This window comes from Dendrobates tinctorius, unplaced genomic scaffold (genome assembly GCF_039654945.1).
Source record: "Dendrobates tinctorius isolate UK_male_01 unplaced genomic scaffold, ASM3965494v1 ptg000028l, whole genome shotgun sequence".
Classification (NCBI taxonomy): domain Eukaryota; kingdom Metazoa; phylum Chordata; class Amphibia; order Anura; family Dendrobatidae; genus Dendrobates; species Dendrobates tinctorius.
The window spans coordinates 15,755,996-15,778,387 of NW_027361696.1; the positions used below are offsets into that span (position 1 = coordinate 15,755,996).

A 22,392-nucleotide genomic window follows, 5' to 3' on the forward strand; every position below is an offset into this window, starting at 1 on the left:
TGAAAAAAGTGACTACAGGATAAGGGAGATTTTGAATTTCTGCAGACACTTGTGGACACTGGACACTTGGATTGTGTGAGGCCCACTGAATATCACAGTGCTATGTCACAGGCTCGATGGCACAGGTGTGAAAAAAGTGACTACAGGATAAGGGAGATTTTGAATTTCTGGGAGATTTTGAATTTCTGCAGACACTTGTGGACACTGGACACTTGGATTGTGTGAGGCCCACTGAATATCACAGCGCTATGTCACAGGCTCGATGGCACAGGTGTGAAAAAAGTGACTACAGGATAAGGGAGATTTTGAATTTCTGCAGACACTTGTGGACACTGGACACTTTTGGATTGTGTGAGGCTCACTGAATATCAGAGCGCTATGTCACAGGCTCGATGCAGCAGGTGTGAAAAAAGTGGCTACAGGATAAGGGAGATTTTGAATTTCTGGGAGATTTTGAATTTCTGCAGACACTTGTGGACACTGGACACTTGGATTGTGTGAGGCCCACTGAATATCACAGTGCTATGTCACAGGCTCGATGGCACAAGTGTGAAAAAAGTGACTACAGGATAAGGGAGATTTTGAATTTCTGCAGACACTTGTGGACACTGGACACTTGGATTGTGTGAGGCCCACTGAATATCACAGTGCTATGTCACAGGCTCGATGGCACAGGTGTGAAAAAAGTGACTACAGGATAAGGGAGATTTTGAATTTCTGCAGACACTTGTGGACACTGGACACTTGGATTGTGTGAGGCCCACTGAATATCACAGTGCTATGTCACAGGCTCGATGGCACAGGTGTGAAAAAAGTGACTACAGGATAAGGGAGATTTTGAATTTCTGCAGACACTTGTGGACACTGGACACTTGGATTGTAGAATCATAGAATCATAGAATCGTAGAGTTGGAAGGGACCTCCTGGGCCATCTGGTCCAACCCCCTGCTCAAAGCAGGATTCGCTAAATCATCCCAGTCAGATGTCTGTCCAGCCTCTGTTTGAAGACTTCCATTGAAGGAGAACTCACCACTTCTCGTGGCAGCCTGTTCCACTCATTGATCACTCTAACTGTCAAAAAGTTTTTTCTAATATCTAATCTGTGTCTCTTCCCATTCAGTTTCATCCCATTGCTTCTAGTCTTTCCTTGTGCAAATGAGAATAAAGTTGATCCTTCTACAATGTGACAGCCCTTTAGATATTTGTAGACAGCTATTAAGTCTCCTCTCAGTCTTCTCTTTTGCAAACTAAACATTCCCAAATCCTGCAACCTTTCCTCATAAGACAGGGTTTGCAGACCGGTCACCATTCTGGTCGCTCTTTTCTGAACTTGCTCCAGTTTGTTGATGTCTTTTTTAAAATGTGGTGCCCAAAACTGGACACAATATTCCAGATGAGGTCTGACCAAAGAGGAGTAGAGGGAAATAATGACTTCACGTGATCTAGACTGTATGCTTCTGTTAATACATCCTAGAATTGCATTTGCCTTTTTTGCTGCTGCATCACACTGTTGACTCATATTCAGTCTGTGATCTATTAGTATACCCAAGTCTTTTTCACATGTGCTGTCACTTAGCCCTATTCCTCCCATTCTATATATGCTTTTTTCATTTTTATTGCCCAGATGTAGTACTTTGCATTTCTCATGTAGTACTTTGCATTGTGTGAGGCCCACTGAATATCACAGTGCTATGTCACAGGCTCGATGGCACAGGTGTGAAAAAAGTGACTACAGGATAAGGGAGATTTTGAATTTCTGCAGACACTTGTGGACACTGGACACTTGGATTGTGTGAGGCCCACTGAATATCACAGTGCTATGTCACAGGCTCGATGGCACAGGTGTGAAAAAAGTAACTACAGGATAAGGGAGATTTTGAATTTCTGCAGACACTTGTGGACACTGGACACTTGGATTGTGTGAGGCCCACTGAATATCACAGTGCTATGTCACAGGATCGATGGCACAGGTGTGAAAAAAGTGACTACAGGATAAGGGAGATTTTGAATTTCTGCAGACACTGGACACTTTTGAATTGTGTGAGGCCCAATGAATATCAGAACGCTATGTCACAGGCTCGATGCAGCAGGTGTGAAAAAAGTGACTACAGGATAAGGGAGATTTTGAATTTCTGCAGACACTTGTGGACATTGGACACTTTTGGATTGTGTGAGGCCCACTGAATATCAGAGCGCTATGTCACAGGCTCGATGGCACAGGTGTGAAAAAAGTGAATTGTAGAATTGGGCAGAATAGGAATCTCCCTAGAGTGTAGGTCTGTAAGAACGGAACAAGTCCTCCACTTATCCTTCCACAGTGACACACAGATATCTTCACTGTGGCTGTGATAACAGCCGTTACACAGTACTGTGTGAGGAGCGTACACCACTGTATGGTGTGAATAAATGCACGCACAGTACCTTAGCAGGACAAAAAAAAAATTGGGATTGCTTTTAAAAAAGCAGTTTGCAGAGCAGTGGGGAAACAGCAATGCAGCTGTCAGGAAGCCTTAGAAGGCAGCCTGACAACCAACACCGCTGATCCACCACAATATAGCCTCCCCTTGCACTGCACACACAGTGACTGGTGTGTTGCACAGGCAAAATCGCTAGCAGCAGAAGCAGTTTTTTTGTCTTCTTCCCTGCCTAACGCTCTCCCTCCCTACAGAATCAGCAACCTCTCCCTATGCTAAGATCAGCAGAAGTAAGATGGCGGTCGGCGTGCACGCCCTTTTATAACCCCTGTGACGCCCACCAAAGCAAGCCAATCACTTGCATGCCCTTCTGAAAGATGGTGGTGACCCCTGCCTATGTCATCACATTGCCCACAGTGTCCGTGGATCCTGATTGGCTGAAAAAGAGCGCTAAACAAACTTTTGAAACGCGACTTTGGCGCGTAAGTCGCCGACCTCGTGGCCAACCTCATCCTAGGGTCGGGTTTCGTTTCATGAAACCCGACTTTGCCAAAAGTCGGCGACTTTTGAAATTGTTCGACCCGTTTCACTCAACTCTAGTAGTTATATTCTTGCATATAGGAGCAGTATTATAGTAGTTATATACTTGTACACAGGAAAAGTATTATAGTAGTTTTATTCTTGTCCATTGGGGCAGTATTTTAGCACTTACAGTTAGGTCCATATATATTTGGACAGAGACAACATTTTTCTAATTTTGGTTCTAGACATTACCACAATGAATTTTAAACAAAACAATTCAGATGCAGTTGAAGTTCAGACTTTCAGCTTTCATTTGAAGGTATCCACATTAAAATTGTATGAAGGGTTTAGGAGTTTCAGCTCCTTAACATATGCCACCCTGTTTTTAAAGGGACCAAAAGTAATTGGACAGATTAAATAATTGTAAATAAAATGTTCATTTCTAGTACTTGGTTGAAAACCCTTTGTTAGCAATGACTGCCTGAAGTCTTGAACTCATGGACATCACCAGACGCTGTGTTTCCTCCTTTTTGATGCTCTGCCAGGCCTTCACTGCCAGAGGCGTATCTAGGCTTTCTGGCACCCGGGGCAAAAATTTGGTTCGGCCCCCCCCCAAGTACATATGCGACTTGGACACTTAGCCATGTACCCACGAGCCGCTCTCCCTAATGCTCTCAATGCTCAGTAAAAAACTGAAAGCAGGATGAGAAGCTCGTTATCACAAGACCATTACTATGAAAATCGCATATGAGTGAAGTGTCTATGTGATGGCACTGGAACCTGCAGAGCTGAATCCTGACATTGCAGCTTCTGAATTCTCACAATGAATGCACTGCACACTTTTAGGATTCTCCCTTGCCGATGTACAGTCATGTCAGCACAGGTATGTGATTTGTATACTTCTGGCCACATTACAACTAGACGTGTTGGCCTCGCTGTGTTCATTTTCATTGAGTGAGGCCACACATGTCTAGTCAGCATGTGACCGCATGTATGTAAATTACCGGCACGAGAGAATCCTGACAGCGTTCAGTGAGCACTGTGAGAATTCAGAAGTCTGCAGTCACATAGAATGTCTTCAGACTCAGCACAAACCTGGATAACACCTTTAATGTTCCTAACAAATAAAAACATGAGAATTAGTCAGTATCAAAAATAAAATGTACATCCAGGTACCTTATAGATTATGTCATCTCTGGAGTCGTTCTCCTTTTCTTCTTCTTGTCCAGACCCCATGGTGAGTTTTTCTCATCCACAGCCGTCTCTGCAGACTTCCATCTTCTCCAATCTTTCTGCAGCAAATCTCCACATGATGCCCTTAAAGATAGAAGAGTCATTATAATGTCCCTAAATACAAATATCTGCAATATACTGTCGCCTCACACTATTCCCCTCCCTCCTCATACTGTCTCCTCTCACATCCCTCTGTTCACCATACTGTCTCCTCATATATTTACCCCCTCACTCTCTATACTGTCTGCTCACACATTCCCCTCCCTCCTCATACTGTGTCCTCTAACATCCCCTCTGTTCACCATACTGTCTCCTCATATATTTACCCCCTCACTCTCTATACTGTCTGCTCACACATACCCCTGACTCCCCATACTGTGTCTGCACACATCCCATCACCCTCACTCCCCATACTGTGTCCTCATACATTTACCCATTCACTACTCATACTGTTTGCACCCATCTCCCATACTGTTTCCTCATACATACTCTTCATTTTGTGTCCTCAAATCTCCCCACACACATTAAATACCATCCCCACTCCAAATCCCCCCATCCCCAATCCCCCACACACATTAAGTACCCCCATCCCCACTCCAAATTCCCCCACACACATTAAATCCCCCACCCCCACTCCAAATCCCCCCACACATTAAGTATCCCCCATCCCCACTCAATAACCCCTTGTCCCTACTCCCAAATCCCCCCACACATTATGTACCCCCACTCCAAATCCCCCCACACATAATGTACCCCCACTCCAAATCCCCCCACACATTAACCCCCATCCCCACTCATTAACCCCCACACATTAACCCCCATCCCCACTCATTAACCCCCATCTCCACTCATTAACCCCCCTCATTAACCCCCATCTCCACTCATTAACCCCCCATACATTAACTCCTCTACACATTAACCCCCATTTCCACTCATTAACCCCCACACATTAACCCCCATCTCGACGCATTAACCCCCGACACTCATTAACCCCATCTCCACTCATTAACCCCCATCCCCACATTAACCCCATCCCCACACATTAACCCCCACACATGAACCCCCATCCCCACTCATTAACCCCCCACTCATTAACCCCCATCCCCACACATTAACCCCCATCCCCACATTAACCCCCCACCCCACTCATTAACCCCCATCCCCACATTAACCCCCATCCCCACTCATTAACCCCCCACTCATTAACCCCCATCCCCACACATTAACCCCCATCCCCACATTAACCCCATCTCCACTCATTAACCCCCACACATTAACCCCCATCTCCACTCATTAACCCCCATACATTAACCCCCATCTCCACTCATTATCCCCCCACTCATTAACCCCCACTCATTAACACCCATCCCCACATTAAACCCCATCTCCACTCATTAACCCCCCCACTCATTAACACCCCCCCCATCTCCCATCTTCGGTGGTTCTTCAGCTCCACAGAGGAGCAAACTTACCACCAGCGTTTGCTCTGGGCGCCGGGGAGTGACGTCAGCAGCGTGATCACATGACATGATCACGCTGCTGACGTCGCTCTGTCCCGCGGTCAAAGCTTCAATTGTACTGGCGTCTGTATAGACGCCAGTACAATTGCTGCCTGGGAGCCGGCGCGGCCTCCTTCTCTGCTCCGGCTGTCAGCTTGACAGCCGTCACAGAGAACAGCCGACTCACAGGATGGGGAGCGGCAGAACGCAGCCGCCGGGGGAGACACTGCGGACCGCTGCATTAGGTGGCCCGACTGCGCCCCCCTGCTGCCTGCGCCCGGGGCAACTGCCCCGGCTGCCACCCCCTGGATACGCCTCTGTTCACTGCGGTGGTTTTCAGTTGCTGTTTGTGGGCCTTTCTGTCTGAAGTTTAGTCTTTAACAAGTGAAATGCATGCTCGATTGGGTTGAGATCAGGTGACTGACTTGGCCATTCAAGAATATTCCACTTCTTTGCTTTAATAAACTCCTGGGTTGCTTTGGCTTTATGTTTTGGGTCATTGTCCATCTGTAGTATGAAACAACGACCAATCAGTTTGGCAGCATTTGGCTGGATCTGAGCACACAGTTTGGCTCTGAATACCTCAGGATTCATTCGGCTGCTTCTGTCCTGTGTCACATCATCAATAAACACTAGTGACCCAGTGCCACTGTCAGCCATGCATGCCCAAGCCATCACACTGCCTCTGCTGTGTTTTACAGATGATGTGGTATGCTTTGGATCATGAGCTGTACCACACCTTCGCCATACTTTTCTCTTTCCATCATTCTGGTAGAGGTTGATCTTGGTTTCATCTGTCCAAAGAATGTTCTTCCAGAACTGTGCTGGCTTTAGATGTTTTTTTAGCAAAGTCCAGTTTAGCCTTTTGATTCTTGATGCTTATGAGTGGCTTGCACCATGCAGTGAACCCTCTGTATTTACTTTCATGCAGTCTTCTCTTTATGGTAGATTTGGATATTGATACGCCTACCTCCTGGAGAGTGTTGTTCACTCGGTTGGCTATTGTGAAGGGGTTTCTCTTCACCATGGAGATTATTCTGCGATCATCCACCACTGTTGTCTTCCGTGGGCGCCCAGGTCTTTTTGCATTGATGAGTTCACCAGTGCTTGCTTTCTTTCTCAGGATGTACCAAAGTGTAGATTTTGCCTCTCCTAATGTTGTAGCAATTTCTCAGATGGGTTTTTTCTGTTTTTGCAGCTTAAGGATGGCTTGTTTCACCTGCATGGAGAGCTCCTTTGACCGAATGTTTCCTTCACAGCAAAACCTTCCAAATGCAAGCACCACTCCTCAAATCAACTCCAGGCCTTTTATCTGCTTAATTGAGAATGACATAACAAAGGGATTTCCCACACCTGTCCATGAAATAGCCTTGGAGTCAATTGTCCAATTACTTTTGGTCCCTTTAAAAGCAGGGTAGCACATGTTAAGGAGCTGAAACTCCTAAACCCTTCATCCAATTTTAATGTGGATACCCTCAAATGAAAGCTGAAAGTCTGAACTTCAACTGCATCTGAATTGTTTTGTTTAAAATTCATTGTGGTAGTGTCTAGAACCAAAATTAGAAAAATGTTGTCTCTGTCCAAATATATATGGACCTAACTGTATATTCTTGTACATAGGAGCAGTATTATAGTAGTTATATTCTTGTACATAGGAGCAGTGTTATTAATACTGCCTCCTATGTACAAGAATATAACTACTATAATACTGCTCCTATGAACAATAATATAACTACTATAATACTGCCCCATGTAGAAGAATATAACTACTATAATACTGCCCCTATATACAAGAATATAACTACTATAATACTGCCCCTATGCACAGGAATATAACTACTATAATACTGCCCCATGTAGAAGAATATAACTACTATAATACTGCCCCATGTAGAAGAATATAATTACTATAATACTGCCCCTACGTATAAGTACATAGAATTGAATACATAAGAATACTTCAATATCTCTCTGAATGTAACTAGTTTTTGAACACTTAATACCAAGTTTTGAGAATCCTTTCAGGGAATAATTTGGACTTTCCTGTAGGTTGAAGGTTGTGGGTTCATTATGTACTGCTCCTCACTTGCAGCTGTTATCAGTCCTTGTTGGCTGGTAACAATGTAACAAGAGACGACGCCTTTTGCTTGAGTTTACAAAACTCCTTTTATGTTTTCTCTCGGAGATAAATGTGACTTGTTGTAATCAATTTTTATAGTTTCACTTTAAATGGATTTCTTTTGTCTGGCCGCTTTTCTTTTTAAGCCAATTTTAATGATTTCACAACAATTGCTTTAGAGCTGTCTGGTGAGGATGGACAGGATTAAAAGTAAAGAAAACATTTAATTGACGAGCACTTTTTTCTTAAAAATACGGAACTTGTAATTTATTTTTTAAATAAAGAGAAGAGCTGAAGCTTCGGCTTTGTTACACCTGATTAGGAGAGCGAGGAACTTTTATGTGAAGTTTTGTGGATTTTCTGAGAGTCTCTTTACCTGTAAATGACCAGTTAGTAAGACACTTACCTGGTAATCGCTGCTTTGTGTCATGTCATGGCATCTGGAGAAGAACAGGGAAAGAAAGGAACCTGTGAGATTTCAGTAAAGGGGATAACAGTTTCTATAAATTCAGGACTCGGAGAGCAAAGTCACAAGATTTGTCTGTTTGTCGGACCTCATGCTAATTTGCAGATACAAACAATGGAGCCGCCGCGATCAATATCTTTTTATGATTTGCTGGATTTTGGCTCCTGCTATAGACAAAACGCTAAATAAAAAATCACAGCAAGATCCTGGCACCTGCATCCAGAAAATGACAGAGGAGGAAAAACAACTGCAGCAAATATGGAAAAAGGAGCCAAAGCACAGGCAGACAGGATGCCGGAGTTCAACTCTGAAGGGTCATTACAACAGGGGTCAAGAGGGCCGATAGTAAGACAGATAACCCATAAGAACAATCAGTCATCACAGTAGGACAAGGGGGATTTGAATTTTCTTTTTAATATTGGGGGTTGTGCAACTATTGGGACTGCAGTGCAATATGGCACATGTCGGTGGGTAAATACTCTCCTTGGGGGGGTGCACCAAGCTGGCCTAGGGAAGCATAAAGGCAGGGCATTGCTTCCTGGCCTCTCTAGTGCCACCTATAGAAGGTAGTGCACAATAACAGAGTACCACAAAAGCTCGTCCACTGGCTACAACTTAGAGAGCCCCATCTGTGCCATGTCAGCTTTCTAGACTACAATTTCCCCGAGCTATGACTAGGTGGTTTTGCTGAAGGGTCATGTAGAGATTGCACCACTAGACTGTGAGAAGGGTTACCACATAAGTTCCCACCATTAATAATATACCCAGTAAGGACAAAATAGTCAATGCCGTAAAGTCAGACTGGTGATATGATCCAAAGGCACCCACAGGGTCACTGGTGTAAATTAATGCAGTTTTATGAAATTAGAAGGACAACCAAAATACAGTGGTTTAACGTCAAGCCTGTGGTCTTCAACTATTAGGGTTTGTGGCTGGGACCCTAGGAGGTAGCGACCATGCTATGCTATTTTATAATTGTGTATATCTAGAGGAGGAAGACCTGTGAAGACTCAAACTTCAAGGTTAGATTTCAGAAAGGCAGATTTTAAGGGACTCAGAAAGATAATCAGAGGGATCCAATGGCTGGATATCCTTAAGGATGAAAAATGTCCAAGAAGGATGGGGAATTTTGAAAAATGAGATTCTCAAAGCACAATCATCAACAATTCTGAAAAGAGGGAAGAATAGGAAGCATGTAAGGAAACCAGGATGGATGAACACAGAACTTAAACATGTGGCTAAAAAGGAAGAAACAAATGATTATCAAATGGAAAGGGGGAGGCATATCTAAAGAAGAACATTATACTGTCTGCAGAACCTGCAGGGGACGCATCACATTAGCTAAAGCTAACAATGAATTAAGGCTTGCAAGAGATGTCAAAAGCAATAAAAAAGGATTTGGGGATATGTCAAAAGTAAAAGAAAAGTCAAAGATGCTATAGGATTTTTACAAGATGAAAATGCTGAAATGTTAAGAAAGGATGTTGTGAAGGCCGAACTTTTAAATTCCTATTTTTCATCTGTTTTCTCTCAGAAAGGAAATGTAACATCAACTGATCTTCACTGTCCTATTAAAGGAATAGAAGAATCCAGGATAATTATAAACAGAAAGATAGTGAGGAAATACTTAGCTATTATAAATGAATTCAAGTCTCCAGGTCCAGATGAATTACACCCCAGAGTACTGAAGGAGATAGCAGAAGAAAGTTTTGAACCACTCTCCATAAACTTTGAAAATTCTTGGAGATCAGGAGAAGTTCCTGAAGACTGGAGACGAGCAAATGTTGTTCCTATCTTCAAAAAGGGGAAGAAGGTGGACTCAGGGAACTATAGGCCGGCGAGTCTGACTTCTATACCAGGAAAGATCTTTGAGCAAATTATTAAACAACATGTACAGTTGTGGCCAAAAGTATTGACACCCCTGCAATTCTGTCAGATAATACTCAGTTTCTTCCTGAAAATGATTGCAAACAAAAATTCTTTGGTATTATTATCTTCATTTTATTTGTCTTAAATGAAAAAACACAAAAGAGAATGAAGCAAAAAGCAAAACATTGATCATTTCACACAAAACTCCAAAAATGGGCCAGACAAAATTATTGGCACCCTCAGCCTAATACTTGGTTGCACAACCTTTAGCCAAAATAGCTGCGACCAACCGCTTCCGGTAACCATCAATGAGTTTCTTACAATGCTCTGCTGGAATTTTAGATCATTCCTCTTTGGCAAACTGCTCCAGGTCCATGATATTTGAAGGGTGCCTTCTCCAAACTGCCATTTTAAGATCTCTCCACAGGTGTTCTATGGGATTCAGGTCTGGACTCATTGCTGGCCACCTTAGAAGTCTCCAGTGCTTTCTCGCAAACCATTTTCTAGTGCTTTTTGAAGTGTGTTTTGGGTCATTGTCCTGCTGGAAGACCCATGACCTCTGAGGGAGGCCCAGCTTTCTCACACTGGGACCTACATTATGCTGCAAAATTTGTTGGTAGTCTTCTGACTTCATAATGCCATGCACACAGTCAAGCAGTCCAGTGCCAGAGGCAGCAAAGCAACCCCAAAACATCAGGGAACCTCCACCATGTTTGACTGTAGGGACCGTGTTCTTTTCTTTGAATGCCTCTTTTTTTCTCCTGTAAACTCTATGTTGATGCCTTTGCCCAAAAAGCTCTACTTTTGTCTCATCTGACCAGAGAACAATCTTCCAAAACGTTTTAGGCTTTATCAGGTAAGTTTTGGCAAACTCCAGCCTGACTTTTTTATGTCTCAGGGTAAGAAGTGGGGTCTTCCTGGGTCTCCTACCATACAGTTCCTTTTCATTCAGATGCCGACGGATAGTACGGGTTGACACTGTTGTACCCTCGGACTGCAGGGCAGCTTGAACTTGTTTGGATGTTAGTCGAGGTTCTTTATCCAACATCCGCACAATCTTGCGTTGAAATCTCTTGTCAATTTTTCTTTTCCGTCCACATCTAGGGAGGTTAGCCACAGTGCCATGGGCTTTAAACTTCTTGATGACACTGCGCACGGTAGACACAGGAACATTCAGGTCTTTGGAGATGGACTTGTAGCCTTGAGATTGCTCATGCTTCCTCACAATTTGGTTTCTCAAGTCCTCAGACAGTTCTTTGGTCTTCTTTCTTTTCTCCATGCTCAATGTTGTAACAACCCTGCTGGCATCACTGCATGGCCTCCCATCCCCCGCACACCAACGTACTTTCTGCTTCAAGCCATGCTGTGAATTCTGTCTGTTGCCAGCTCTGTGCCTCTGCTCTCCATGTTTCCAGACTGTGTGTATAGGGGGGCGGCGCCTGAACTCTCTGGTTCTTATGCAGTCAGGGTGCACCTGTGTAATATGTCCCTTATCAATCACCTAGAGCCCTTGACTATTTAGTTTCGCCACTCCCACTGAAACATTGCCTGTGCAATGTCTAAACTCAGTTAGTTCCTTGCTGCTGAGCTAGCCAGGCCCTGTCCTATGTCTTGCCTTCTCTGAAGGCTCTTACTGCATATTTCTGTGTCTTGGTACCTTGCCTAGCATTTCTCTGTCCGCCTGCCAGGAGGCAGAATATCCTGGTCCTTGAGTCTTGTTCCCAGTGCCTTGTCTGTTCTCTGTCTGCCTGCCAGGAGGCAGAATATCCTGGCCCTTGTGTCTTTGTCCCTGTGCCTCTGTCTGAACTCAGTCTTACCTCTGTCTGTCAGTCTCCTTGTTTGTGGTTCCTTCTGTGCCGTGTCTTTCCTTGTGTCCTCCCTGTCTGTGCATCTGCACCCTTGCAGCTTTATCTGTGCATCTGCACCCTCGCAGCTTTATCTGTGCATCTGCACCCTCACAGCTTTATCTGTGCATCTGCACCCTCGCAGCTCTGTCTGCACGGCTCCCTAGCCGCTCTGCCTGCTCGGCTCTCTAGCCGCTCTGCCTGCACGGCTCTCTAGCCGCTCTGCCTGCACGGCTCTCTAGCCGCTCTGCCTGCTCGGCTCCCTAGCAGCTCTGCCTGCCTGGCTCCCTTGCGGCTCTGCCTACTCCGCACTCCTGCAGCTCTGCCTACTCTGCACACCTGCGGCTCCGCCTACTCCACACTTCCTGTGTGAACAGGTCCAAACCTGTTCCTTCATATTCCACTCCTTCCTGCCTATATCCATACCTGCACCTCTTGTGTGAACAGGTCCAAACCTGTTCCTTCATATTCCACTCCTTCCTGCCTATATCCATACCTGCACCTCCTGTGTGAACAGGTCCAAACCTGTTCTCTCATATACCACTCCTGCTTGCTCTGTGTCTCAAGCCGTCACCTACCTGCCCAGTGTCTCCAAGCCGTGCCCGCCTGTCCTGTGTCTCCAAGCCGTGCCCGCCTGTCCTGTGTCTCCAAGCCATGCCTGCCTGTCCTGTGTCTCAAAGCCGTGCCCGCCTGTCCTGTTTCTCCAAGCCGTGCCCGCCTGTCCTGTGTCTCCAAGCTGTGCCCGCCTGTCCTGTGTCTCCAAGCCATGCCCGCCTGTCCTGTGTCTCCAAGCCGTGCCCGCCTGTCCTGTGTATCAAGCCGTGCCTGCTTGCCCTGTGTCCCAGCCGTGTCCGCTTGCCCTGTGTCTCAGCCTGCTTGTCACTCACACCTGTCCAGGTGTCCTGTTCCCGAGTGGGATCAGCAGCCACAGCCAGACACCACCCTGGAGTGGCACCCGGCAGCTACCTGCCGCACAAGCCTGACCTCACCATCAGAGGCTCCAGCGAAGACCGAGGTAGCTGCCGTAGTCATGCCCCTTCCAGGGTAGCCTGGTTTGTGGCCCAGTGGGGCCACAACCCCCCGGCTCACGCCATTCAGCCAAGGCGTGAGCGTGACAGTTTGCACAGGCCATGGTCCCCGCTGAGTCCCATGTCCTTCTGCTTGCGGAGCATGATGAACTTTCTCCCTGCCAGTATGAGCAACCAGAGGAATTTGTTCCGTCCTGCGTGGTTCCGATTGTGGAGACCTCTGAACCAATCATCGTCTCCAATGCTCTCTACAATCAGCTCCTGGCCTATGAAGAGCACGACCCAGCAGACCCGCCTAGGTTATATGGGGACCCTAAAGAGTGCCAAGGGTTCCTGAAGAAATGCCTGCACTACATCCTGCAGAATGCAGCTTGTTTCCCCTCTGACCGGGTCAAGGTGGGATACATCATGTCCTACCTAGCTGGTGATGCCTTGATGTGGATCTGTCCCCTTTGGGAAGCAGGGGACCCTGTCGTCATGAGCCTGGGGGCCTTCCTGGTGGCCTTCCGTAAAGTGTTCGAAATGCCTCGTCCAGCTGCTCTTGAAAAGTCTTCCCCTCCAAGCTTCCAGAGACAAGAGGAACCTGTGGGTGAATCTTCTCAACCACCTATGACTGTCCAGCCATCAGCTGTTCCACAGTCTGCCAATGCGGCCTCCCGTGCAAGATCCAAGAGGTCTAAAAAGAAGAAGTGGGCCAAGTTGCAGCCGGAACCTGGCCTCTGCCCTTTGAAGCCCGTACTCAAGAACCCTGGGCCAGTAGGAGAGGCTGCCACTGGCGAGAGTCCTCCCTCTCCATTAAAGCCTATGACTGTTTCGTTGCTTTTTGGGAGCTTTGGGGTGTTCGAGCCACCAGTCATACAGAGTCGGTGTGTGATCTCCATTCTTCAGCTCCAGAACCCGGCGTGGGCATCGTCTAAAGGTGGCCGAGCCCTCTTTGAGAACAGTCTAGTCCTGCAAGGACAACTACAGCTCCAGGTCGGAGCTTTGTATACGAAGAAGTTCGTCTTCCATTGGCTGTCTGGTATGCCCATGGGTCATTCTGAACCAGAGATCCTGATGCCCATTTATGTTTGGAGACCCAGCAAGGCACCACACTTGAAACAACCAAGGGACAAGAGGTGTCTGGTTCCCTTGCATCGCATTCAGTCAGCAAGGTCGTCTTCTTCATCTGGTCTGCTAGTTGTCGAGTCAAGGGGTGATGACGTCTCCGAAGAAGGGGAGGCGGTGTCAGTCTCCTCACACGTCTCCAGCGACTATACCAGTGGTCTGCTCCCAGGAGCATCCCTGTCTCTTGATTGTCCTCCCCTGGATTACGGGCTGAAGATGGGTCCTAAGTATTTGCCTTTAACCCTCGTGTGGCCAGTGAGTGAAGATACTGAGACAGAGATTTTCTCACGCTCCAACCTGGAAGAGGAGGACCAGTTTTTTCAGGGTAACAGGCTGAAGTGGCTCCCTGTATGTATGCCTCCAGCTTCCATTTGGCTAGTTGGTGAAGATACCTGGGCAGAGATGCTTCCTCCTGATCCTAAGGAGGAGGTCCAATTTTCTTGGGATATCGGGCTGAAGTTGGACTCAGTGAAGGTATCTTCTGTTTCCAGCTGGCCGGCTGATGTAGGGGTCAAGTCTGAGGCTTCCAGGTCCCTGATTTCTGCCACCCAGGAGAAAAAAATCCAAGTCCTTATACCCTCTGTGTTGGAAGCTGACTCCATCGGGCACCAAGAAGCTTGGCACTCCGGGATTCCTGATGGCACACATATTCCACCCTACCTGAAGGATGTCGTGTCAACCTGGACTGTGTGTGGTCCCATACTCCTTCAGGTCATTCTGGCAGGCTTGAGGAAGAGGGGCCGTAAAGGGGGGGTACTGTAACAACCCTGCTGGCATCACTGCATGGCCTCCCATCCCCCGCACACCAACTTACTTTCTGCTTCAAGCCATGCTGTGAATTCTGTCTGTTGCCAGCTCTGTGCCTCTGCTCTCCATGTTTCCAGACTGTGTGTATAGGGGGGCGGCGCCTGAACTCTCTGGTTCTTATGCAGTCAGGGTGCACCTGTGTAATATGTCCCTTACCAATCACCTAGAGCCCTTGACTATTTAGTTTCGCCACTCCCACTGAAACATTGCCTGTGCAATGTCTAAACTCAGTTAGTTCCTTGCTGCTGAGCTAGCCAGGCCCTGTCCTATGTCTTGCCTTCTCTGAAGGCTCTTACTGCGTATTTCTGTGTCTTGGTACCTTGCCTAGCATTTCTCTATCCGCCTGCCAGGAGGCAGAATATCCTGGTCCTTGAGTCTTGTTCCCAGTGCCTTGTTTGTTCTCTGTCTGCCTGCCAGGAGGCAGAATATCCTGGCCCCTGTGTCTTTGTCCCTGTGCCTCTGTCTGAACTCAGTCTTACCTCTGTCTGTCAGTCTCCTTGTTTGTGGTTCCTTCTCTGACGTGTCTTTCCTTGTGTCCTCCCTGTCTGTGCATCTGCACCCTCGCAGCTTTTATCTGTGCATCTGCACCCTCGCAGCTCTATCTGTGCATCTGCACCCTCGCAGCTTTATCTGTGCATCTGCACCCTCGCAGCTTTATCTGTGCATCTGCACCCTCGCAGCTTTATCTGTGCATCTGCACCCTCGCAGCTTTATCTGTGCATCTGCACCGTCGCAGCTCTGTCTGCACGACTCCCTAGCCGCTCTGCCTGCTTGGCTCTCTAGCCGCTCTGCCTGCACGGCTCTCTAGCCGCTCTGCCTGCACGGCTCTCTAGCCGCTCTGCCTGCACGGCTCTCTAGCCGCTCTGCCTGTTCAGCTCCCTAGCAGCTCTGCCTGCCCGGCTCCCTAGCAGCTCTGCCTGCCCGGCTCCCTTGCGGCTCTGCCTACGCCGCACTCCTGCAGCTCTGCCTACTCCGCACTCCTGCGGCTCCGCCTACTCCACACTTCCTGTAAGAACAAGTCGAAACCTGTTCCTTCATATTCCACTCCTTCCTGCCTATATCCATACCTGCACCTCTTGTGTGAACAGGTCCAAACCTGTTCCTTCATATTCCACTCCTTCCTGCCTATATCCATACCTGCACCTCCTGTGTGAACAGGTCCAAACCTGTTCTCTCATATACCACTCCTGCTTGCTCTGTGTCTCAAGCCGTCACCTACCTGCCCAGTGTCTCCAAGCCGTGCCCGCCTGTCCTGTGTCTCCAAGCCATGCCCACCTGTCCTGTGTCTCCAAGCCATGCCCGCCTGTCCTGTGTCTCCAAGCCGTGCCCGCCTGTCCTGTGTCTCCAAGCCGTGCTTGCCTGTCCTGTGTCTCCAAGCCGTGCCCGCCTGCCCTGTGTCTCCAAGCCGTGCCCGCCTGTCCTGTGTCTCCAAGCCGTGCCCGCCTGTCCTGTTTCTCCAAGCCGTGCCCGCCTGTCCTGTGTACCAAGCCGTGCCTGCTTGCCCTGTGTCCCAGCCGTGTCCGCTTGCCCTGTGTCACAGCCTGCTTGTCACTCACACCTGTCCAGGTGTCCTGTTCCTGAGTGGGATCAGCAGCCACAGCCAGACACCACCCTGTAGTGGCACCCGGCAGCTACCTGCCGCACAAGCCTGACCTCACCATCAGAGGCTCCAGCGAAGACCGAGGTAGCTGCCGTAGTCTTCCAGGGTAGCCTGGTTTGTTGCACAGTGGGGCCACAACCCCCCGGCTCACGCCATTCAGCCAAGGCGTTAGCGTGACAAATGTGGTACACACAAGGACACAGGACAGAGGTTGAGTCAACTTTAATCTATGTCAACTGGCTGCAAGTGTGATTTAGTTATTGCCAACACCTGTTAGGTGCCACAGGTAAGTTACAGGTGCTGTTAATTACACAAATTAGAGAAGCATCACATGATTTTTTGAACAGTGCCAATACTTTTGTCCACCCTCTTTTTTATGTTTGGTGTGGAATTATATCCAATTTGGCTTTAGGACAATTCTTTTTGTGTTTTTTCATTTAAGACAAATTAAATGAGGATAATAATACCAAAGAATTTGTGTTTGCAATCATTTTCAGAAAGAAACTGAGTATTATCTGACAGAATTGCAGGGGTGTCAATACTTTTGGCCACAACTGTATGTATGTACCTGGATAAGAATGAAGTGATTAACCAGAGTCAGCATGGGTTTGTAACTAATAAGTCATGCCAGACTAACTTAATCTCCTTCTATGACAGAATCACTGACTGGGTGGATCAGGGAAATGCTGTAGATATAGTATATCTTGACTTCAGCAAAGCATTTGACAAAGTATCTCACACCATCCTTATTTAAAAAATGACTAAGTATGGAATGGACAAGACATCTGTTAGGTGGATTCATAACTGGCTTAGTGATCGGACCCAAAGAGTGGTCGTAAATGGCTGCAAATCCAGTTGGAAGAATGTCTCAAGTGGGGTATCACAGGGCTCTGTTCTGGGCCCAGTATTGTTCAACATTTTTATTAATGATTTAGATGAAGAAACTGAGGGTACACTGATTAAATTTGCTGATGACACAAAGTTAGGAGGGATAGCTAATACTAGAGAAGAGAAAGAGAGGATTCAAGAAGATATAAATAAACTGGAGCAGTGAGCAGCAACTAACAGAATGGTTCTTAACAGAGAAAAATGTACTACATCTGGGAAATAAAAATGAGAAAAGCATATACAGAATGGGAGGAATAGGGTTAAGAAATAGCACATGTGAAAAAGACTTGGATATACTAATAGATCATAAACTAAACATGAGTCAACAGTGTGATGCAGCAGCAAAAAAGGCAAATGCAATTCTGGGATGTAATACAGAAGCATACAGTCTAGATCACCTAAAGTCATTATCCCCGTCTACTCCTCTTTGGTCAGACCTCATTTGCAATACTATGTCCTATTTTGGACACCACATTTTAAAAAAGACATAAAAAAAACTAGAGCAAGTTCAGAGAAGAGCGAGTAGAATGGTGACCGGTCTGCAAACCATGTCCTATGAGGAACGGTTACAGGATTTGGGAATGTTTAGCTTGTAAAAAAGAAGACTGAGAGGAGACTTAATAACTGTCTAAAAATATCTCAAGGACTGACACATGGTAGAAGGATCATCTTTATTCTCATTTGTACAAGGAAAGACTAGAAGCAAAGGGATGGAACTGAATGAGAGGAGATACAGATTAGATATTAGAAAAATCTTTTTGACAGTGAGGGTGATCAATGAGTGGAACAGGCTGCCACGAGAGGTGGTGAGTTCTCCTTCAATGGAAGTCTTCAAACAGAGGATGGACAGACATCTGTCTGGGATGATTTAGTGAATCCTGCTTTGAGCAGGGTGTTGAACCAGATGACCCAGGAGCAGGGCCTGTTTTAGGCAAAGTGGGGCCCTAGGCAAAAGATTAAAATGGGGCCCCAAATGCTAACATATTGCACATCACACAGAAGCATTTCTGTTGTATTTACATGTGCTGAGCTCATGCCGCTAAACGAGTGTGATCGACAATATTGAAGTCGTTCACTTGTTTCCCGGCCTCTTTACACCAACTGAGAAAGAATGATGGGAACAGAACAAGCACTATTAGATCAATCTGTACAGTTTACACCGGCGATGTGCTGCTGAGAACAATGATTTTTGTTCTGGCATAAACAATCCTCCACATAGTATAATGTGCACCACAGTCCTCCATGCTGTAAAATGCACACCCCATAGTCCTCCATATAATATAATGTGGCCCATAGTCCTCCATATAGTATAATACACTCATACACTCCATAAAGTCCTCCATATATTCAAATACACTCTTCAGTCCTCCATATAGTATGATACACTGCCCATAGGCATCCATATATTAAAATACACTGCTCAGTCCACCATATAGTATAATACATGTCTCATAGTGCTCCATATAGTATTATACACTCCCCATAGTCTTCTATATAGTATAATACTCTCCTCGGTCCTCCATGTAGTATAATACACTCCTCAGTCCTCCATATAGTATAATACACTCCTCATAGTCCGCCATATAGTATAATACACTCCTCATAGTCCTCCATACATTAAAATAAACTCAGTCCTCCAAATAGTATAATACACTACTTAGTCCTCCATAAAGTATAATACACTACTCAGTCCTTCATATAGTATAATACATTCCTCATAGTCCTCCATATATTAAACTACACTCCTCAGTCCTCTATATAGTATATTACATTCCTCAGTCCTCCATATAGTATAATACACTCCTCATAGTCTTCCATACATTCCTCAGTCCTCCATATAGTTTAATACACTCCTTATAGTCCTCCATATATTAAAATACACTCCTCAGTCCTCCATATAGTATAATACACTCCTCAGTCTTCCATATAGTATAATACACTGCTCAGCCGGTATAGTTGAATGCGTTGGCGCTGGCGAGGGGGAGTCGGCACTGGTGGCAGGTAACTGGCTGGGGGCTCCTGGGGGAGCGGGGGCCCCAGGCAGCTTCCTGGTCTGCCTGCGGCTAATGCCGGCCCTGCCCAGGAGGTCCCTTCCAATTCTACCATTCTATGATTCTATGATCATTTAATGTTATTTATCCAGAAGTCTATTTTCAGTAAGCCAGGAGGCCTAGACCATTATCTTTCTGTTGACTCTTCTTGTAGGTAGAATTGATATTTCTAAGTTGATGAATGGTTGTTATTTACCTCTTATATCAGCTCCTACAGTTTATTGTACTGTTATCTTTGCAAAACAGGGATGCAGGGTCCCTGAATAATGATGTTTGCTGATATGTTGATTACACATTATACCAGGCCATGCAGTTTGTTGACTTGCAAACATTGAAGTATAAACTATAAATAATAAAACAATTCGGGTTATCCTCATCACACCTGTGAAGACACTGGGGGTCAGTGACTGCCCTGGTCCACTAGCCAAAACTGCATGGACCAGGAATCATTCCACAGAACGTCTGCTTTCCTTTTACTGTGGACGTAATACTATTCAGAAAACACAGGATGAGGGTAAGACGACAAGCTTAGGATGACAATCCATTGAAGTACAAGGTCAGTTGACTAGAGAGTCACAACTAGAGATGTGTGAATTTGATCGGGTCAGGGCTTATTCTGCAGGCTATAGCGCTTACCAAATAAGCTGCAGAGGGATCGCTTCCTGGATCGCTCCGGCTGATCATCTGTTCGGCTCCGCAGCTGCATGCGTCACGGCTGTGTGACAGTCACGACACATGCATGGAGAGCTCAAAAAACATATAGATAACAGTTTAATCCTCCTGGATTGCTGAAAATAGATTCTGGTTAATTAAGATAAAATGATGTGTTGTCACAACCCCTTCCCCTTGACCTGTGGATTATGGCTTGAAGGACAATAGTTGAGAACTATAAATAGGGGATATGCCTCTGTTGCAAGACATTCAAGAGATCCAGAGACCTAAAGAACTAGAGACTGTACAAAACACAGATACTGTAGGAACACTCTACAAGGCAGCTGTCAGGATATCATGTCTCCATCACGAAGGACACAGATTTGACATTAGGGGACCATGGCTGCGGCTGAAAGAATACAGATCTACTCCATTGACCTCATGGATACTTTTGGGGTGGTCAGGATTTGGACCCACCGGTCACCTGAACCCCATGGGTACATCACCTGGCTCCATGGAGATGTTCGGAGAATCCATGTTGTGACCCTACGGTCACCTGGCATTATAACTCAATGGACTGTCAGCTTCCTACACTTGTTGTTACCTTCTGTCTGTGTGTAGTACAGGTGGAGTAGTTGGCCCTGAGAGCTATGAAGTCACACCTGCTCTTATCCTGGTGAGTCAGCGGAAGGTTGAGACTCTGTAATGTCCACCATCTTGGTTATTTGCTGGTCTGTTCTATATGTTACTGTCTGTTTTGTGGTTCAATAAAGCATTGCCACACTGTTTCACCCTCATCCTGTGTTATCTGAGTAGAATTATGCCCACGGTAAAAGGATAGCAGGTGTTCGGTGGGACATTCCCTGGTGCATGCGGTTTCAGTCTAGCGGACTAGAGCACCCGCTGAACCTTATGTATCCCCGGAGGTTTTTTATAGTATTGGTCTTCTAATAAGGGGCAGAAGGACCTTTTGGAGTCCCCTAGGCTCCAAAGCTTGGGCGCAGCTGCAACTCTTGAACACACTATAGTTATTTGCCTGCCAAAATAGAAGTGTTACCCCAACTATGATACTCCTCTACCACATCTGTGCGAAGACCCCCATTCCCAGATCTACAGTACATTGGCTCTAGAAGAGCATTTATCATTATTTATCTCACAGAGATCTCATTGTACTCAGCAAAGTGTGGGAGAGAGGGTCCCCGCCGAGTGTCCGGGTCGGAACCAAGGGGACCGTCACCTAGGTTCCGAGGGAAACTGTTCCCGGGGGACAGAGTTTAGGGACGGACCGGTAAGACTGACAGATGGGCTAGGTGAGGAGCCGGTATAAAAGGGGCGGGGAATGAGAGTCACAGTGAGTCAGCAGAACGGGAGAGAAGGAGCAGGAGACCGTGGGAGCGACTGAAAGCCAGAGCGACTTACCGGAGCCAGGAAGGAGGCCAGAGACAGGAGAGATACTCCCCCTGGACATCAGTGGGACGGCGCCGAGATGACCGTCTGAGAACCGCTGACCCGCGTCGACCAGCGGCCGCTGCCGCCTTATTCCAGCCCGCGGCTGCGGCCTGCCCGCGGCCTGCCCGCGGTCACCAGCAGCCGCCTTCCTCTAGCCCGTGGCTGCGGCCTGCCCGCGGTCACCAGCAGCTGCTGCCGCCTTCCTCCAGCCCGTGGCTGCGGCCTGCCCACGGTCACTCGTGGCCGTTGCCGCCTCGCTCCTGCCCGCGGCTGCGGCCTGCCCGCGGACACCAGCAGCCGTTGCCGCCTTGCTCCTGCTCGCGGCTGCGGCCTGTCTCCTGCCGCCCGTAGCCGCCCCACTTCTACCCGTGGCCGCGGCTAGTTCTGTGCCATCGGCGGCCACCACTGTCCCGCTTCAGTCCGCGGCAAGGGCCGGGCCGTTGCTCGCCGTGGGTCTTCTGTTGCAGTCGCTGGCTGCGCAGGTGGCCTGCCAGCTGCCACCCCGCATCGCCGCTGCATGCCCCTATCCGGGGGCTGCGGCCCATCTGTCCAAGGACTCCTCCAGGGCCTGTTGTGCCCCTGCTTCACCGGAGCGTTGGAATGCTCGAAGACTACGAAAGATCTTCAGCGGCTGGGCTCAGCGGCTGCTACGCCGAAGAACCATCGTCCGGGACGCTGAAGGACATTGAGCCGGTTAAGTGACACTATATAGTTAAGGACCCGTAGTCGGCCATACCGCGGCCCTATAGTGACCGGCTTTGCCGGACTTAGTCGTGTTCTTAGATTTCCGTTGTGGCTTGTATTGAGTCCCTGCGAGGATAATTCCTGTTATTTTGGTCGTTGCT

The 22,392-nt window shown here is 47.2% G+C and overlaps 1 long non-coding RNA gene across 1 annotated transcript in view; it reads right to left on the reverse strand.

The window, feature by feature from the left end:
* LOC141085141 (uncharacterized) overlaps positions 1-22,392 on the reverse strand; it is a 126,190-nt gene that overhangs the window by 74,271 nt on the left and 29,527 nt on the right. Inside the window, exon 2 of the long non-coding RNA XR_012231220.1 lies at positions 8,194-8,227. This is a non-coding gene — a long non-coding RNA (uncharacterized lncRNA). The remainder of the gene's footprint in view (positions 1-8,193; positions 8,228-22,392) is intronic.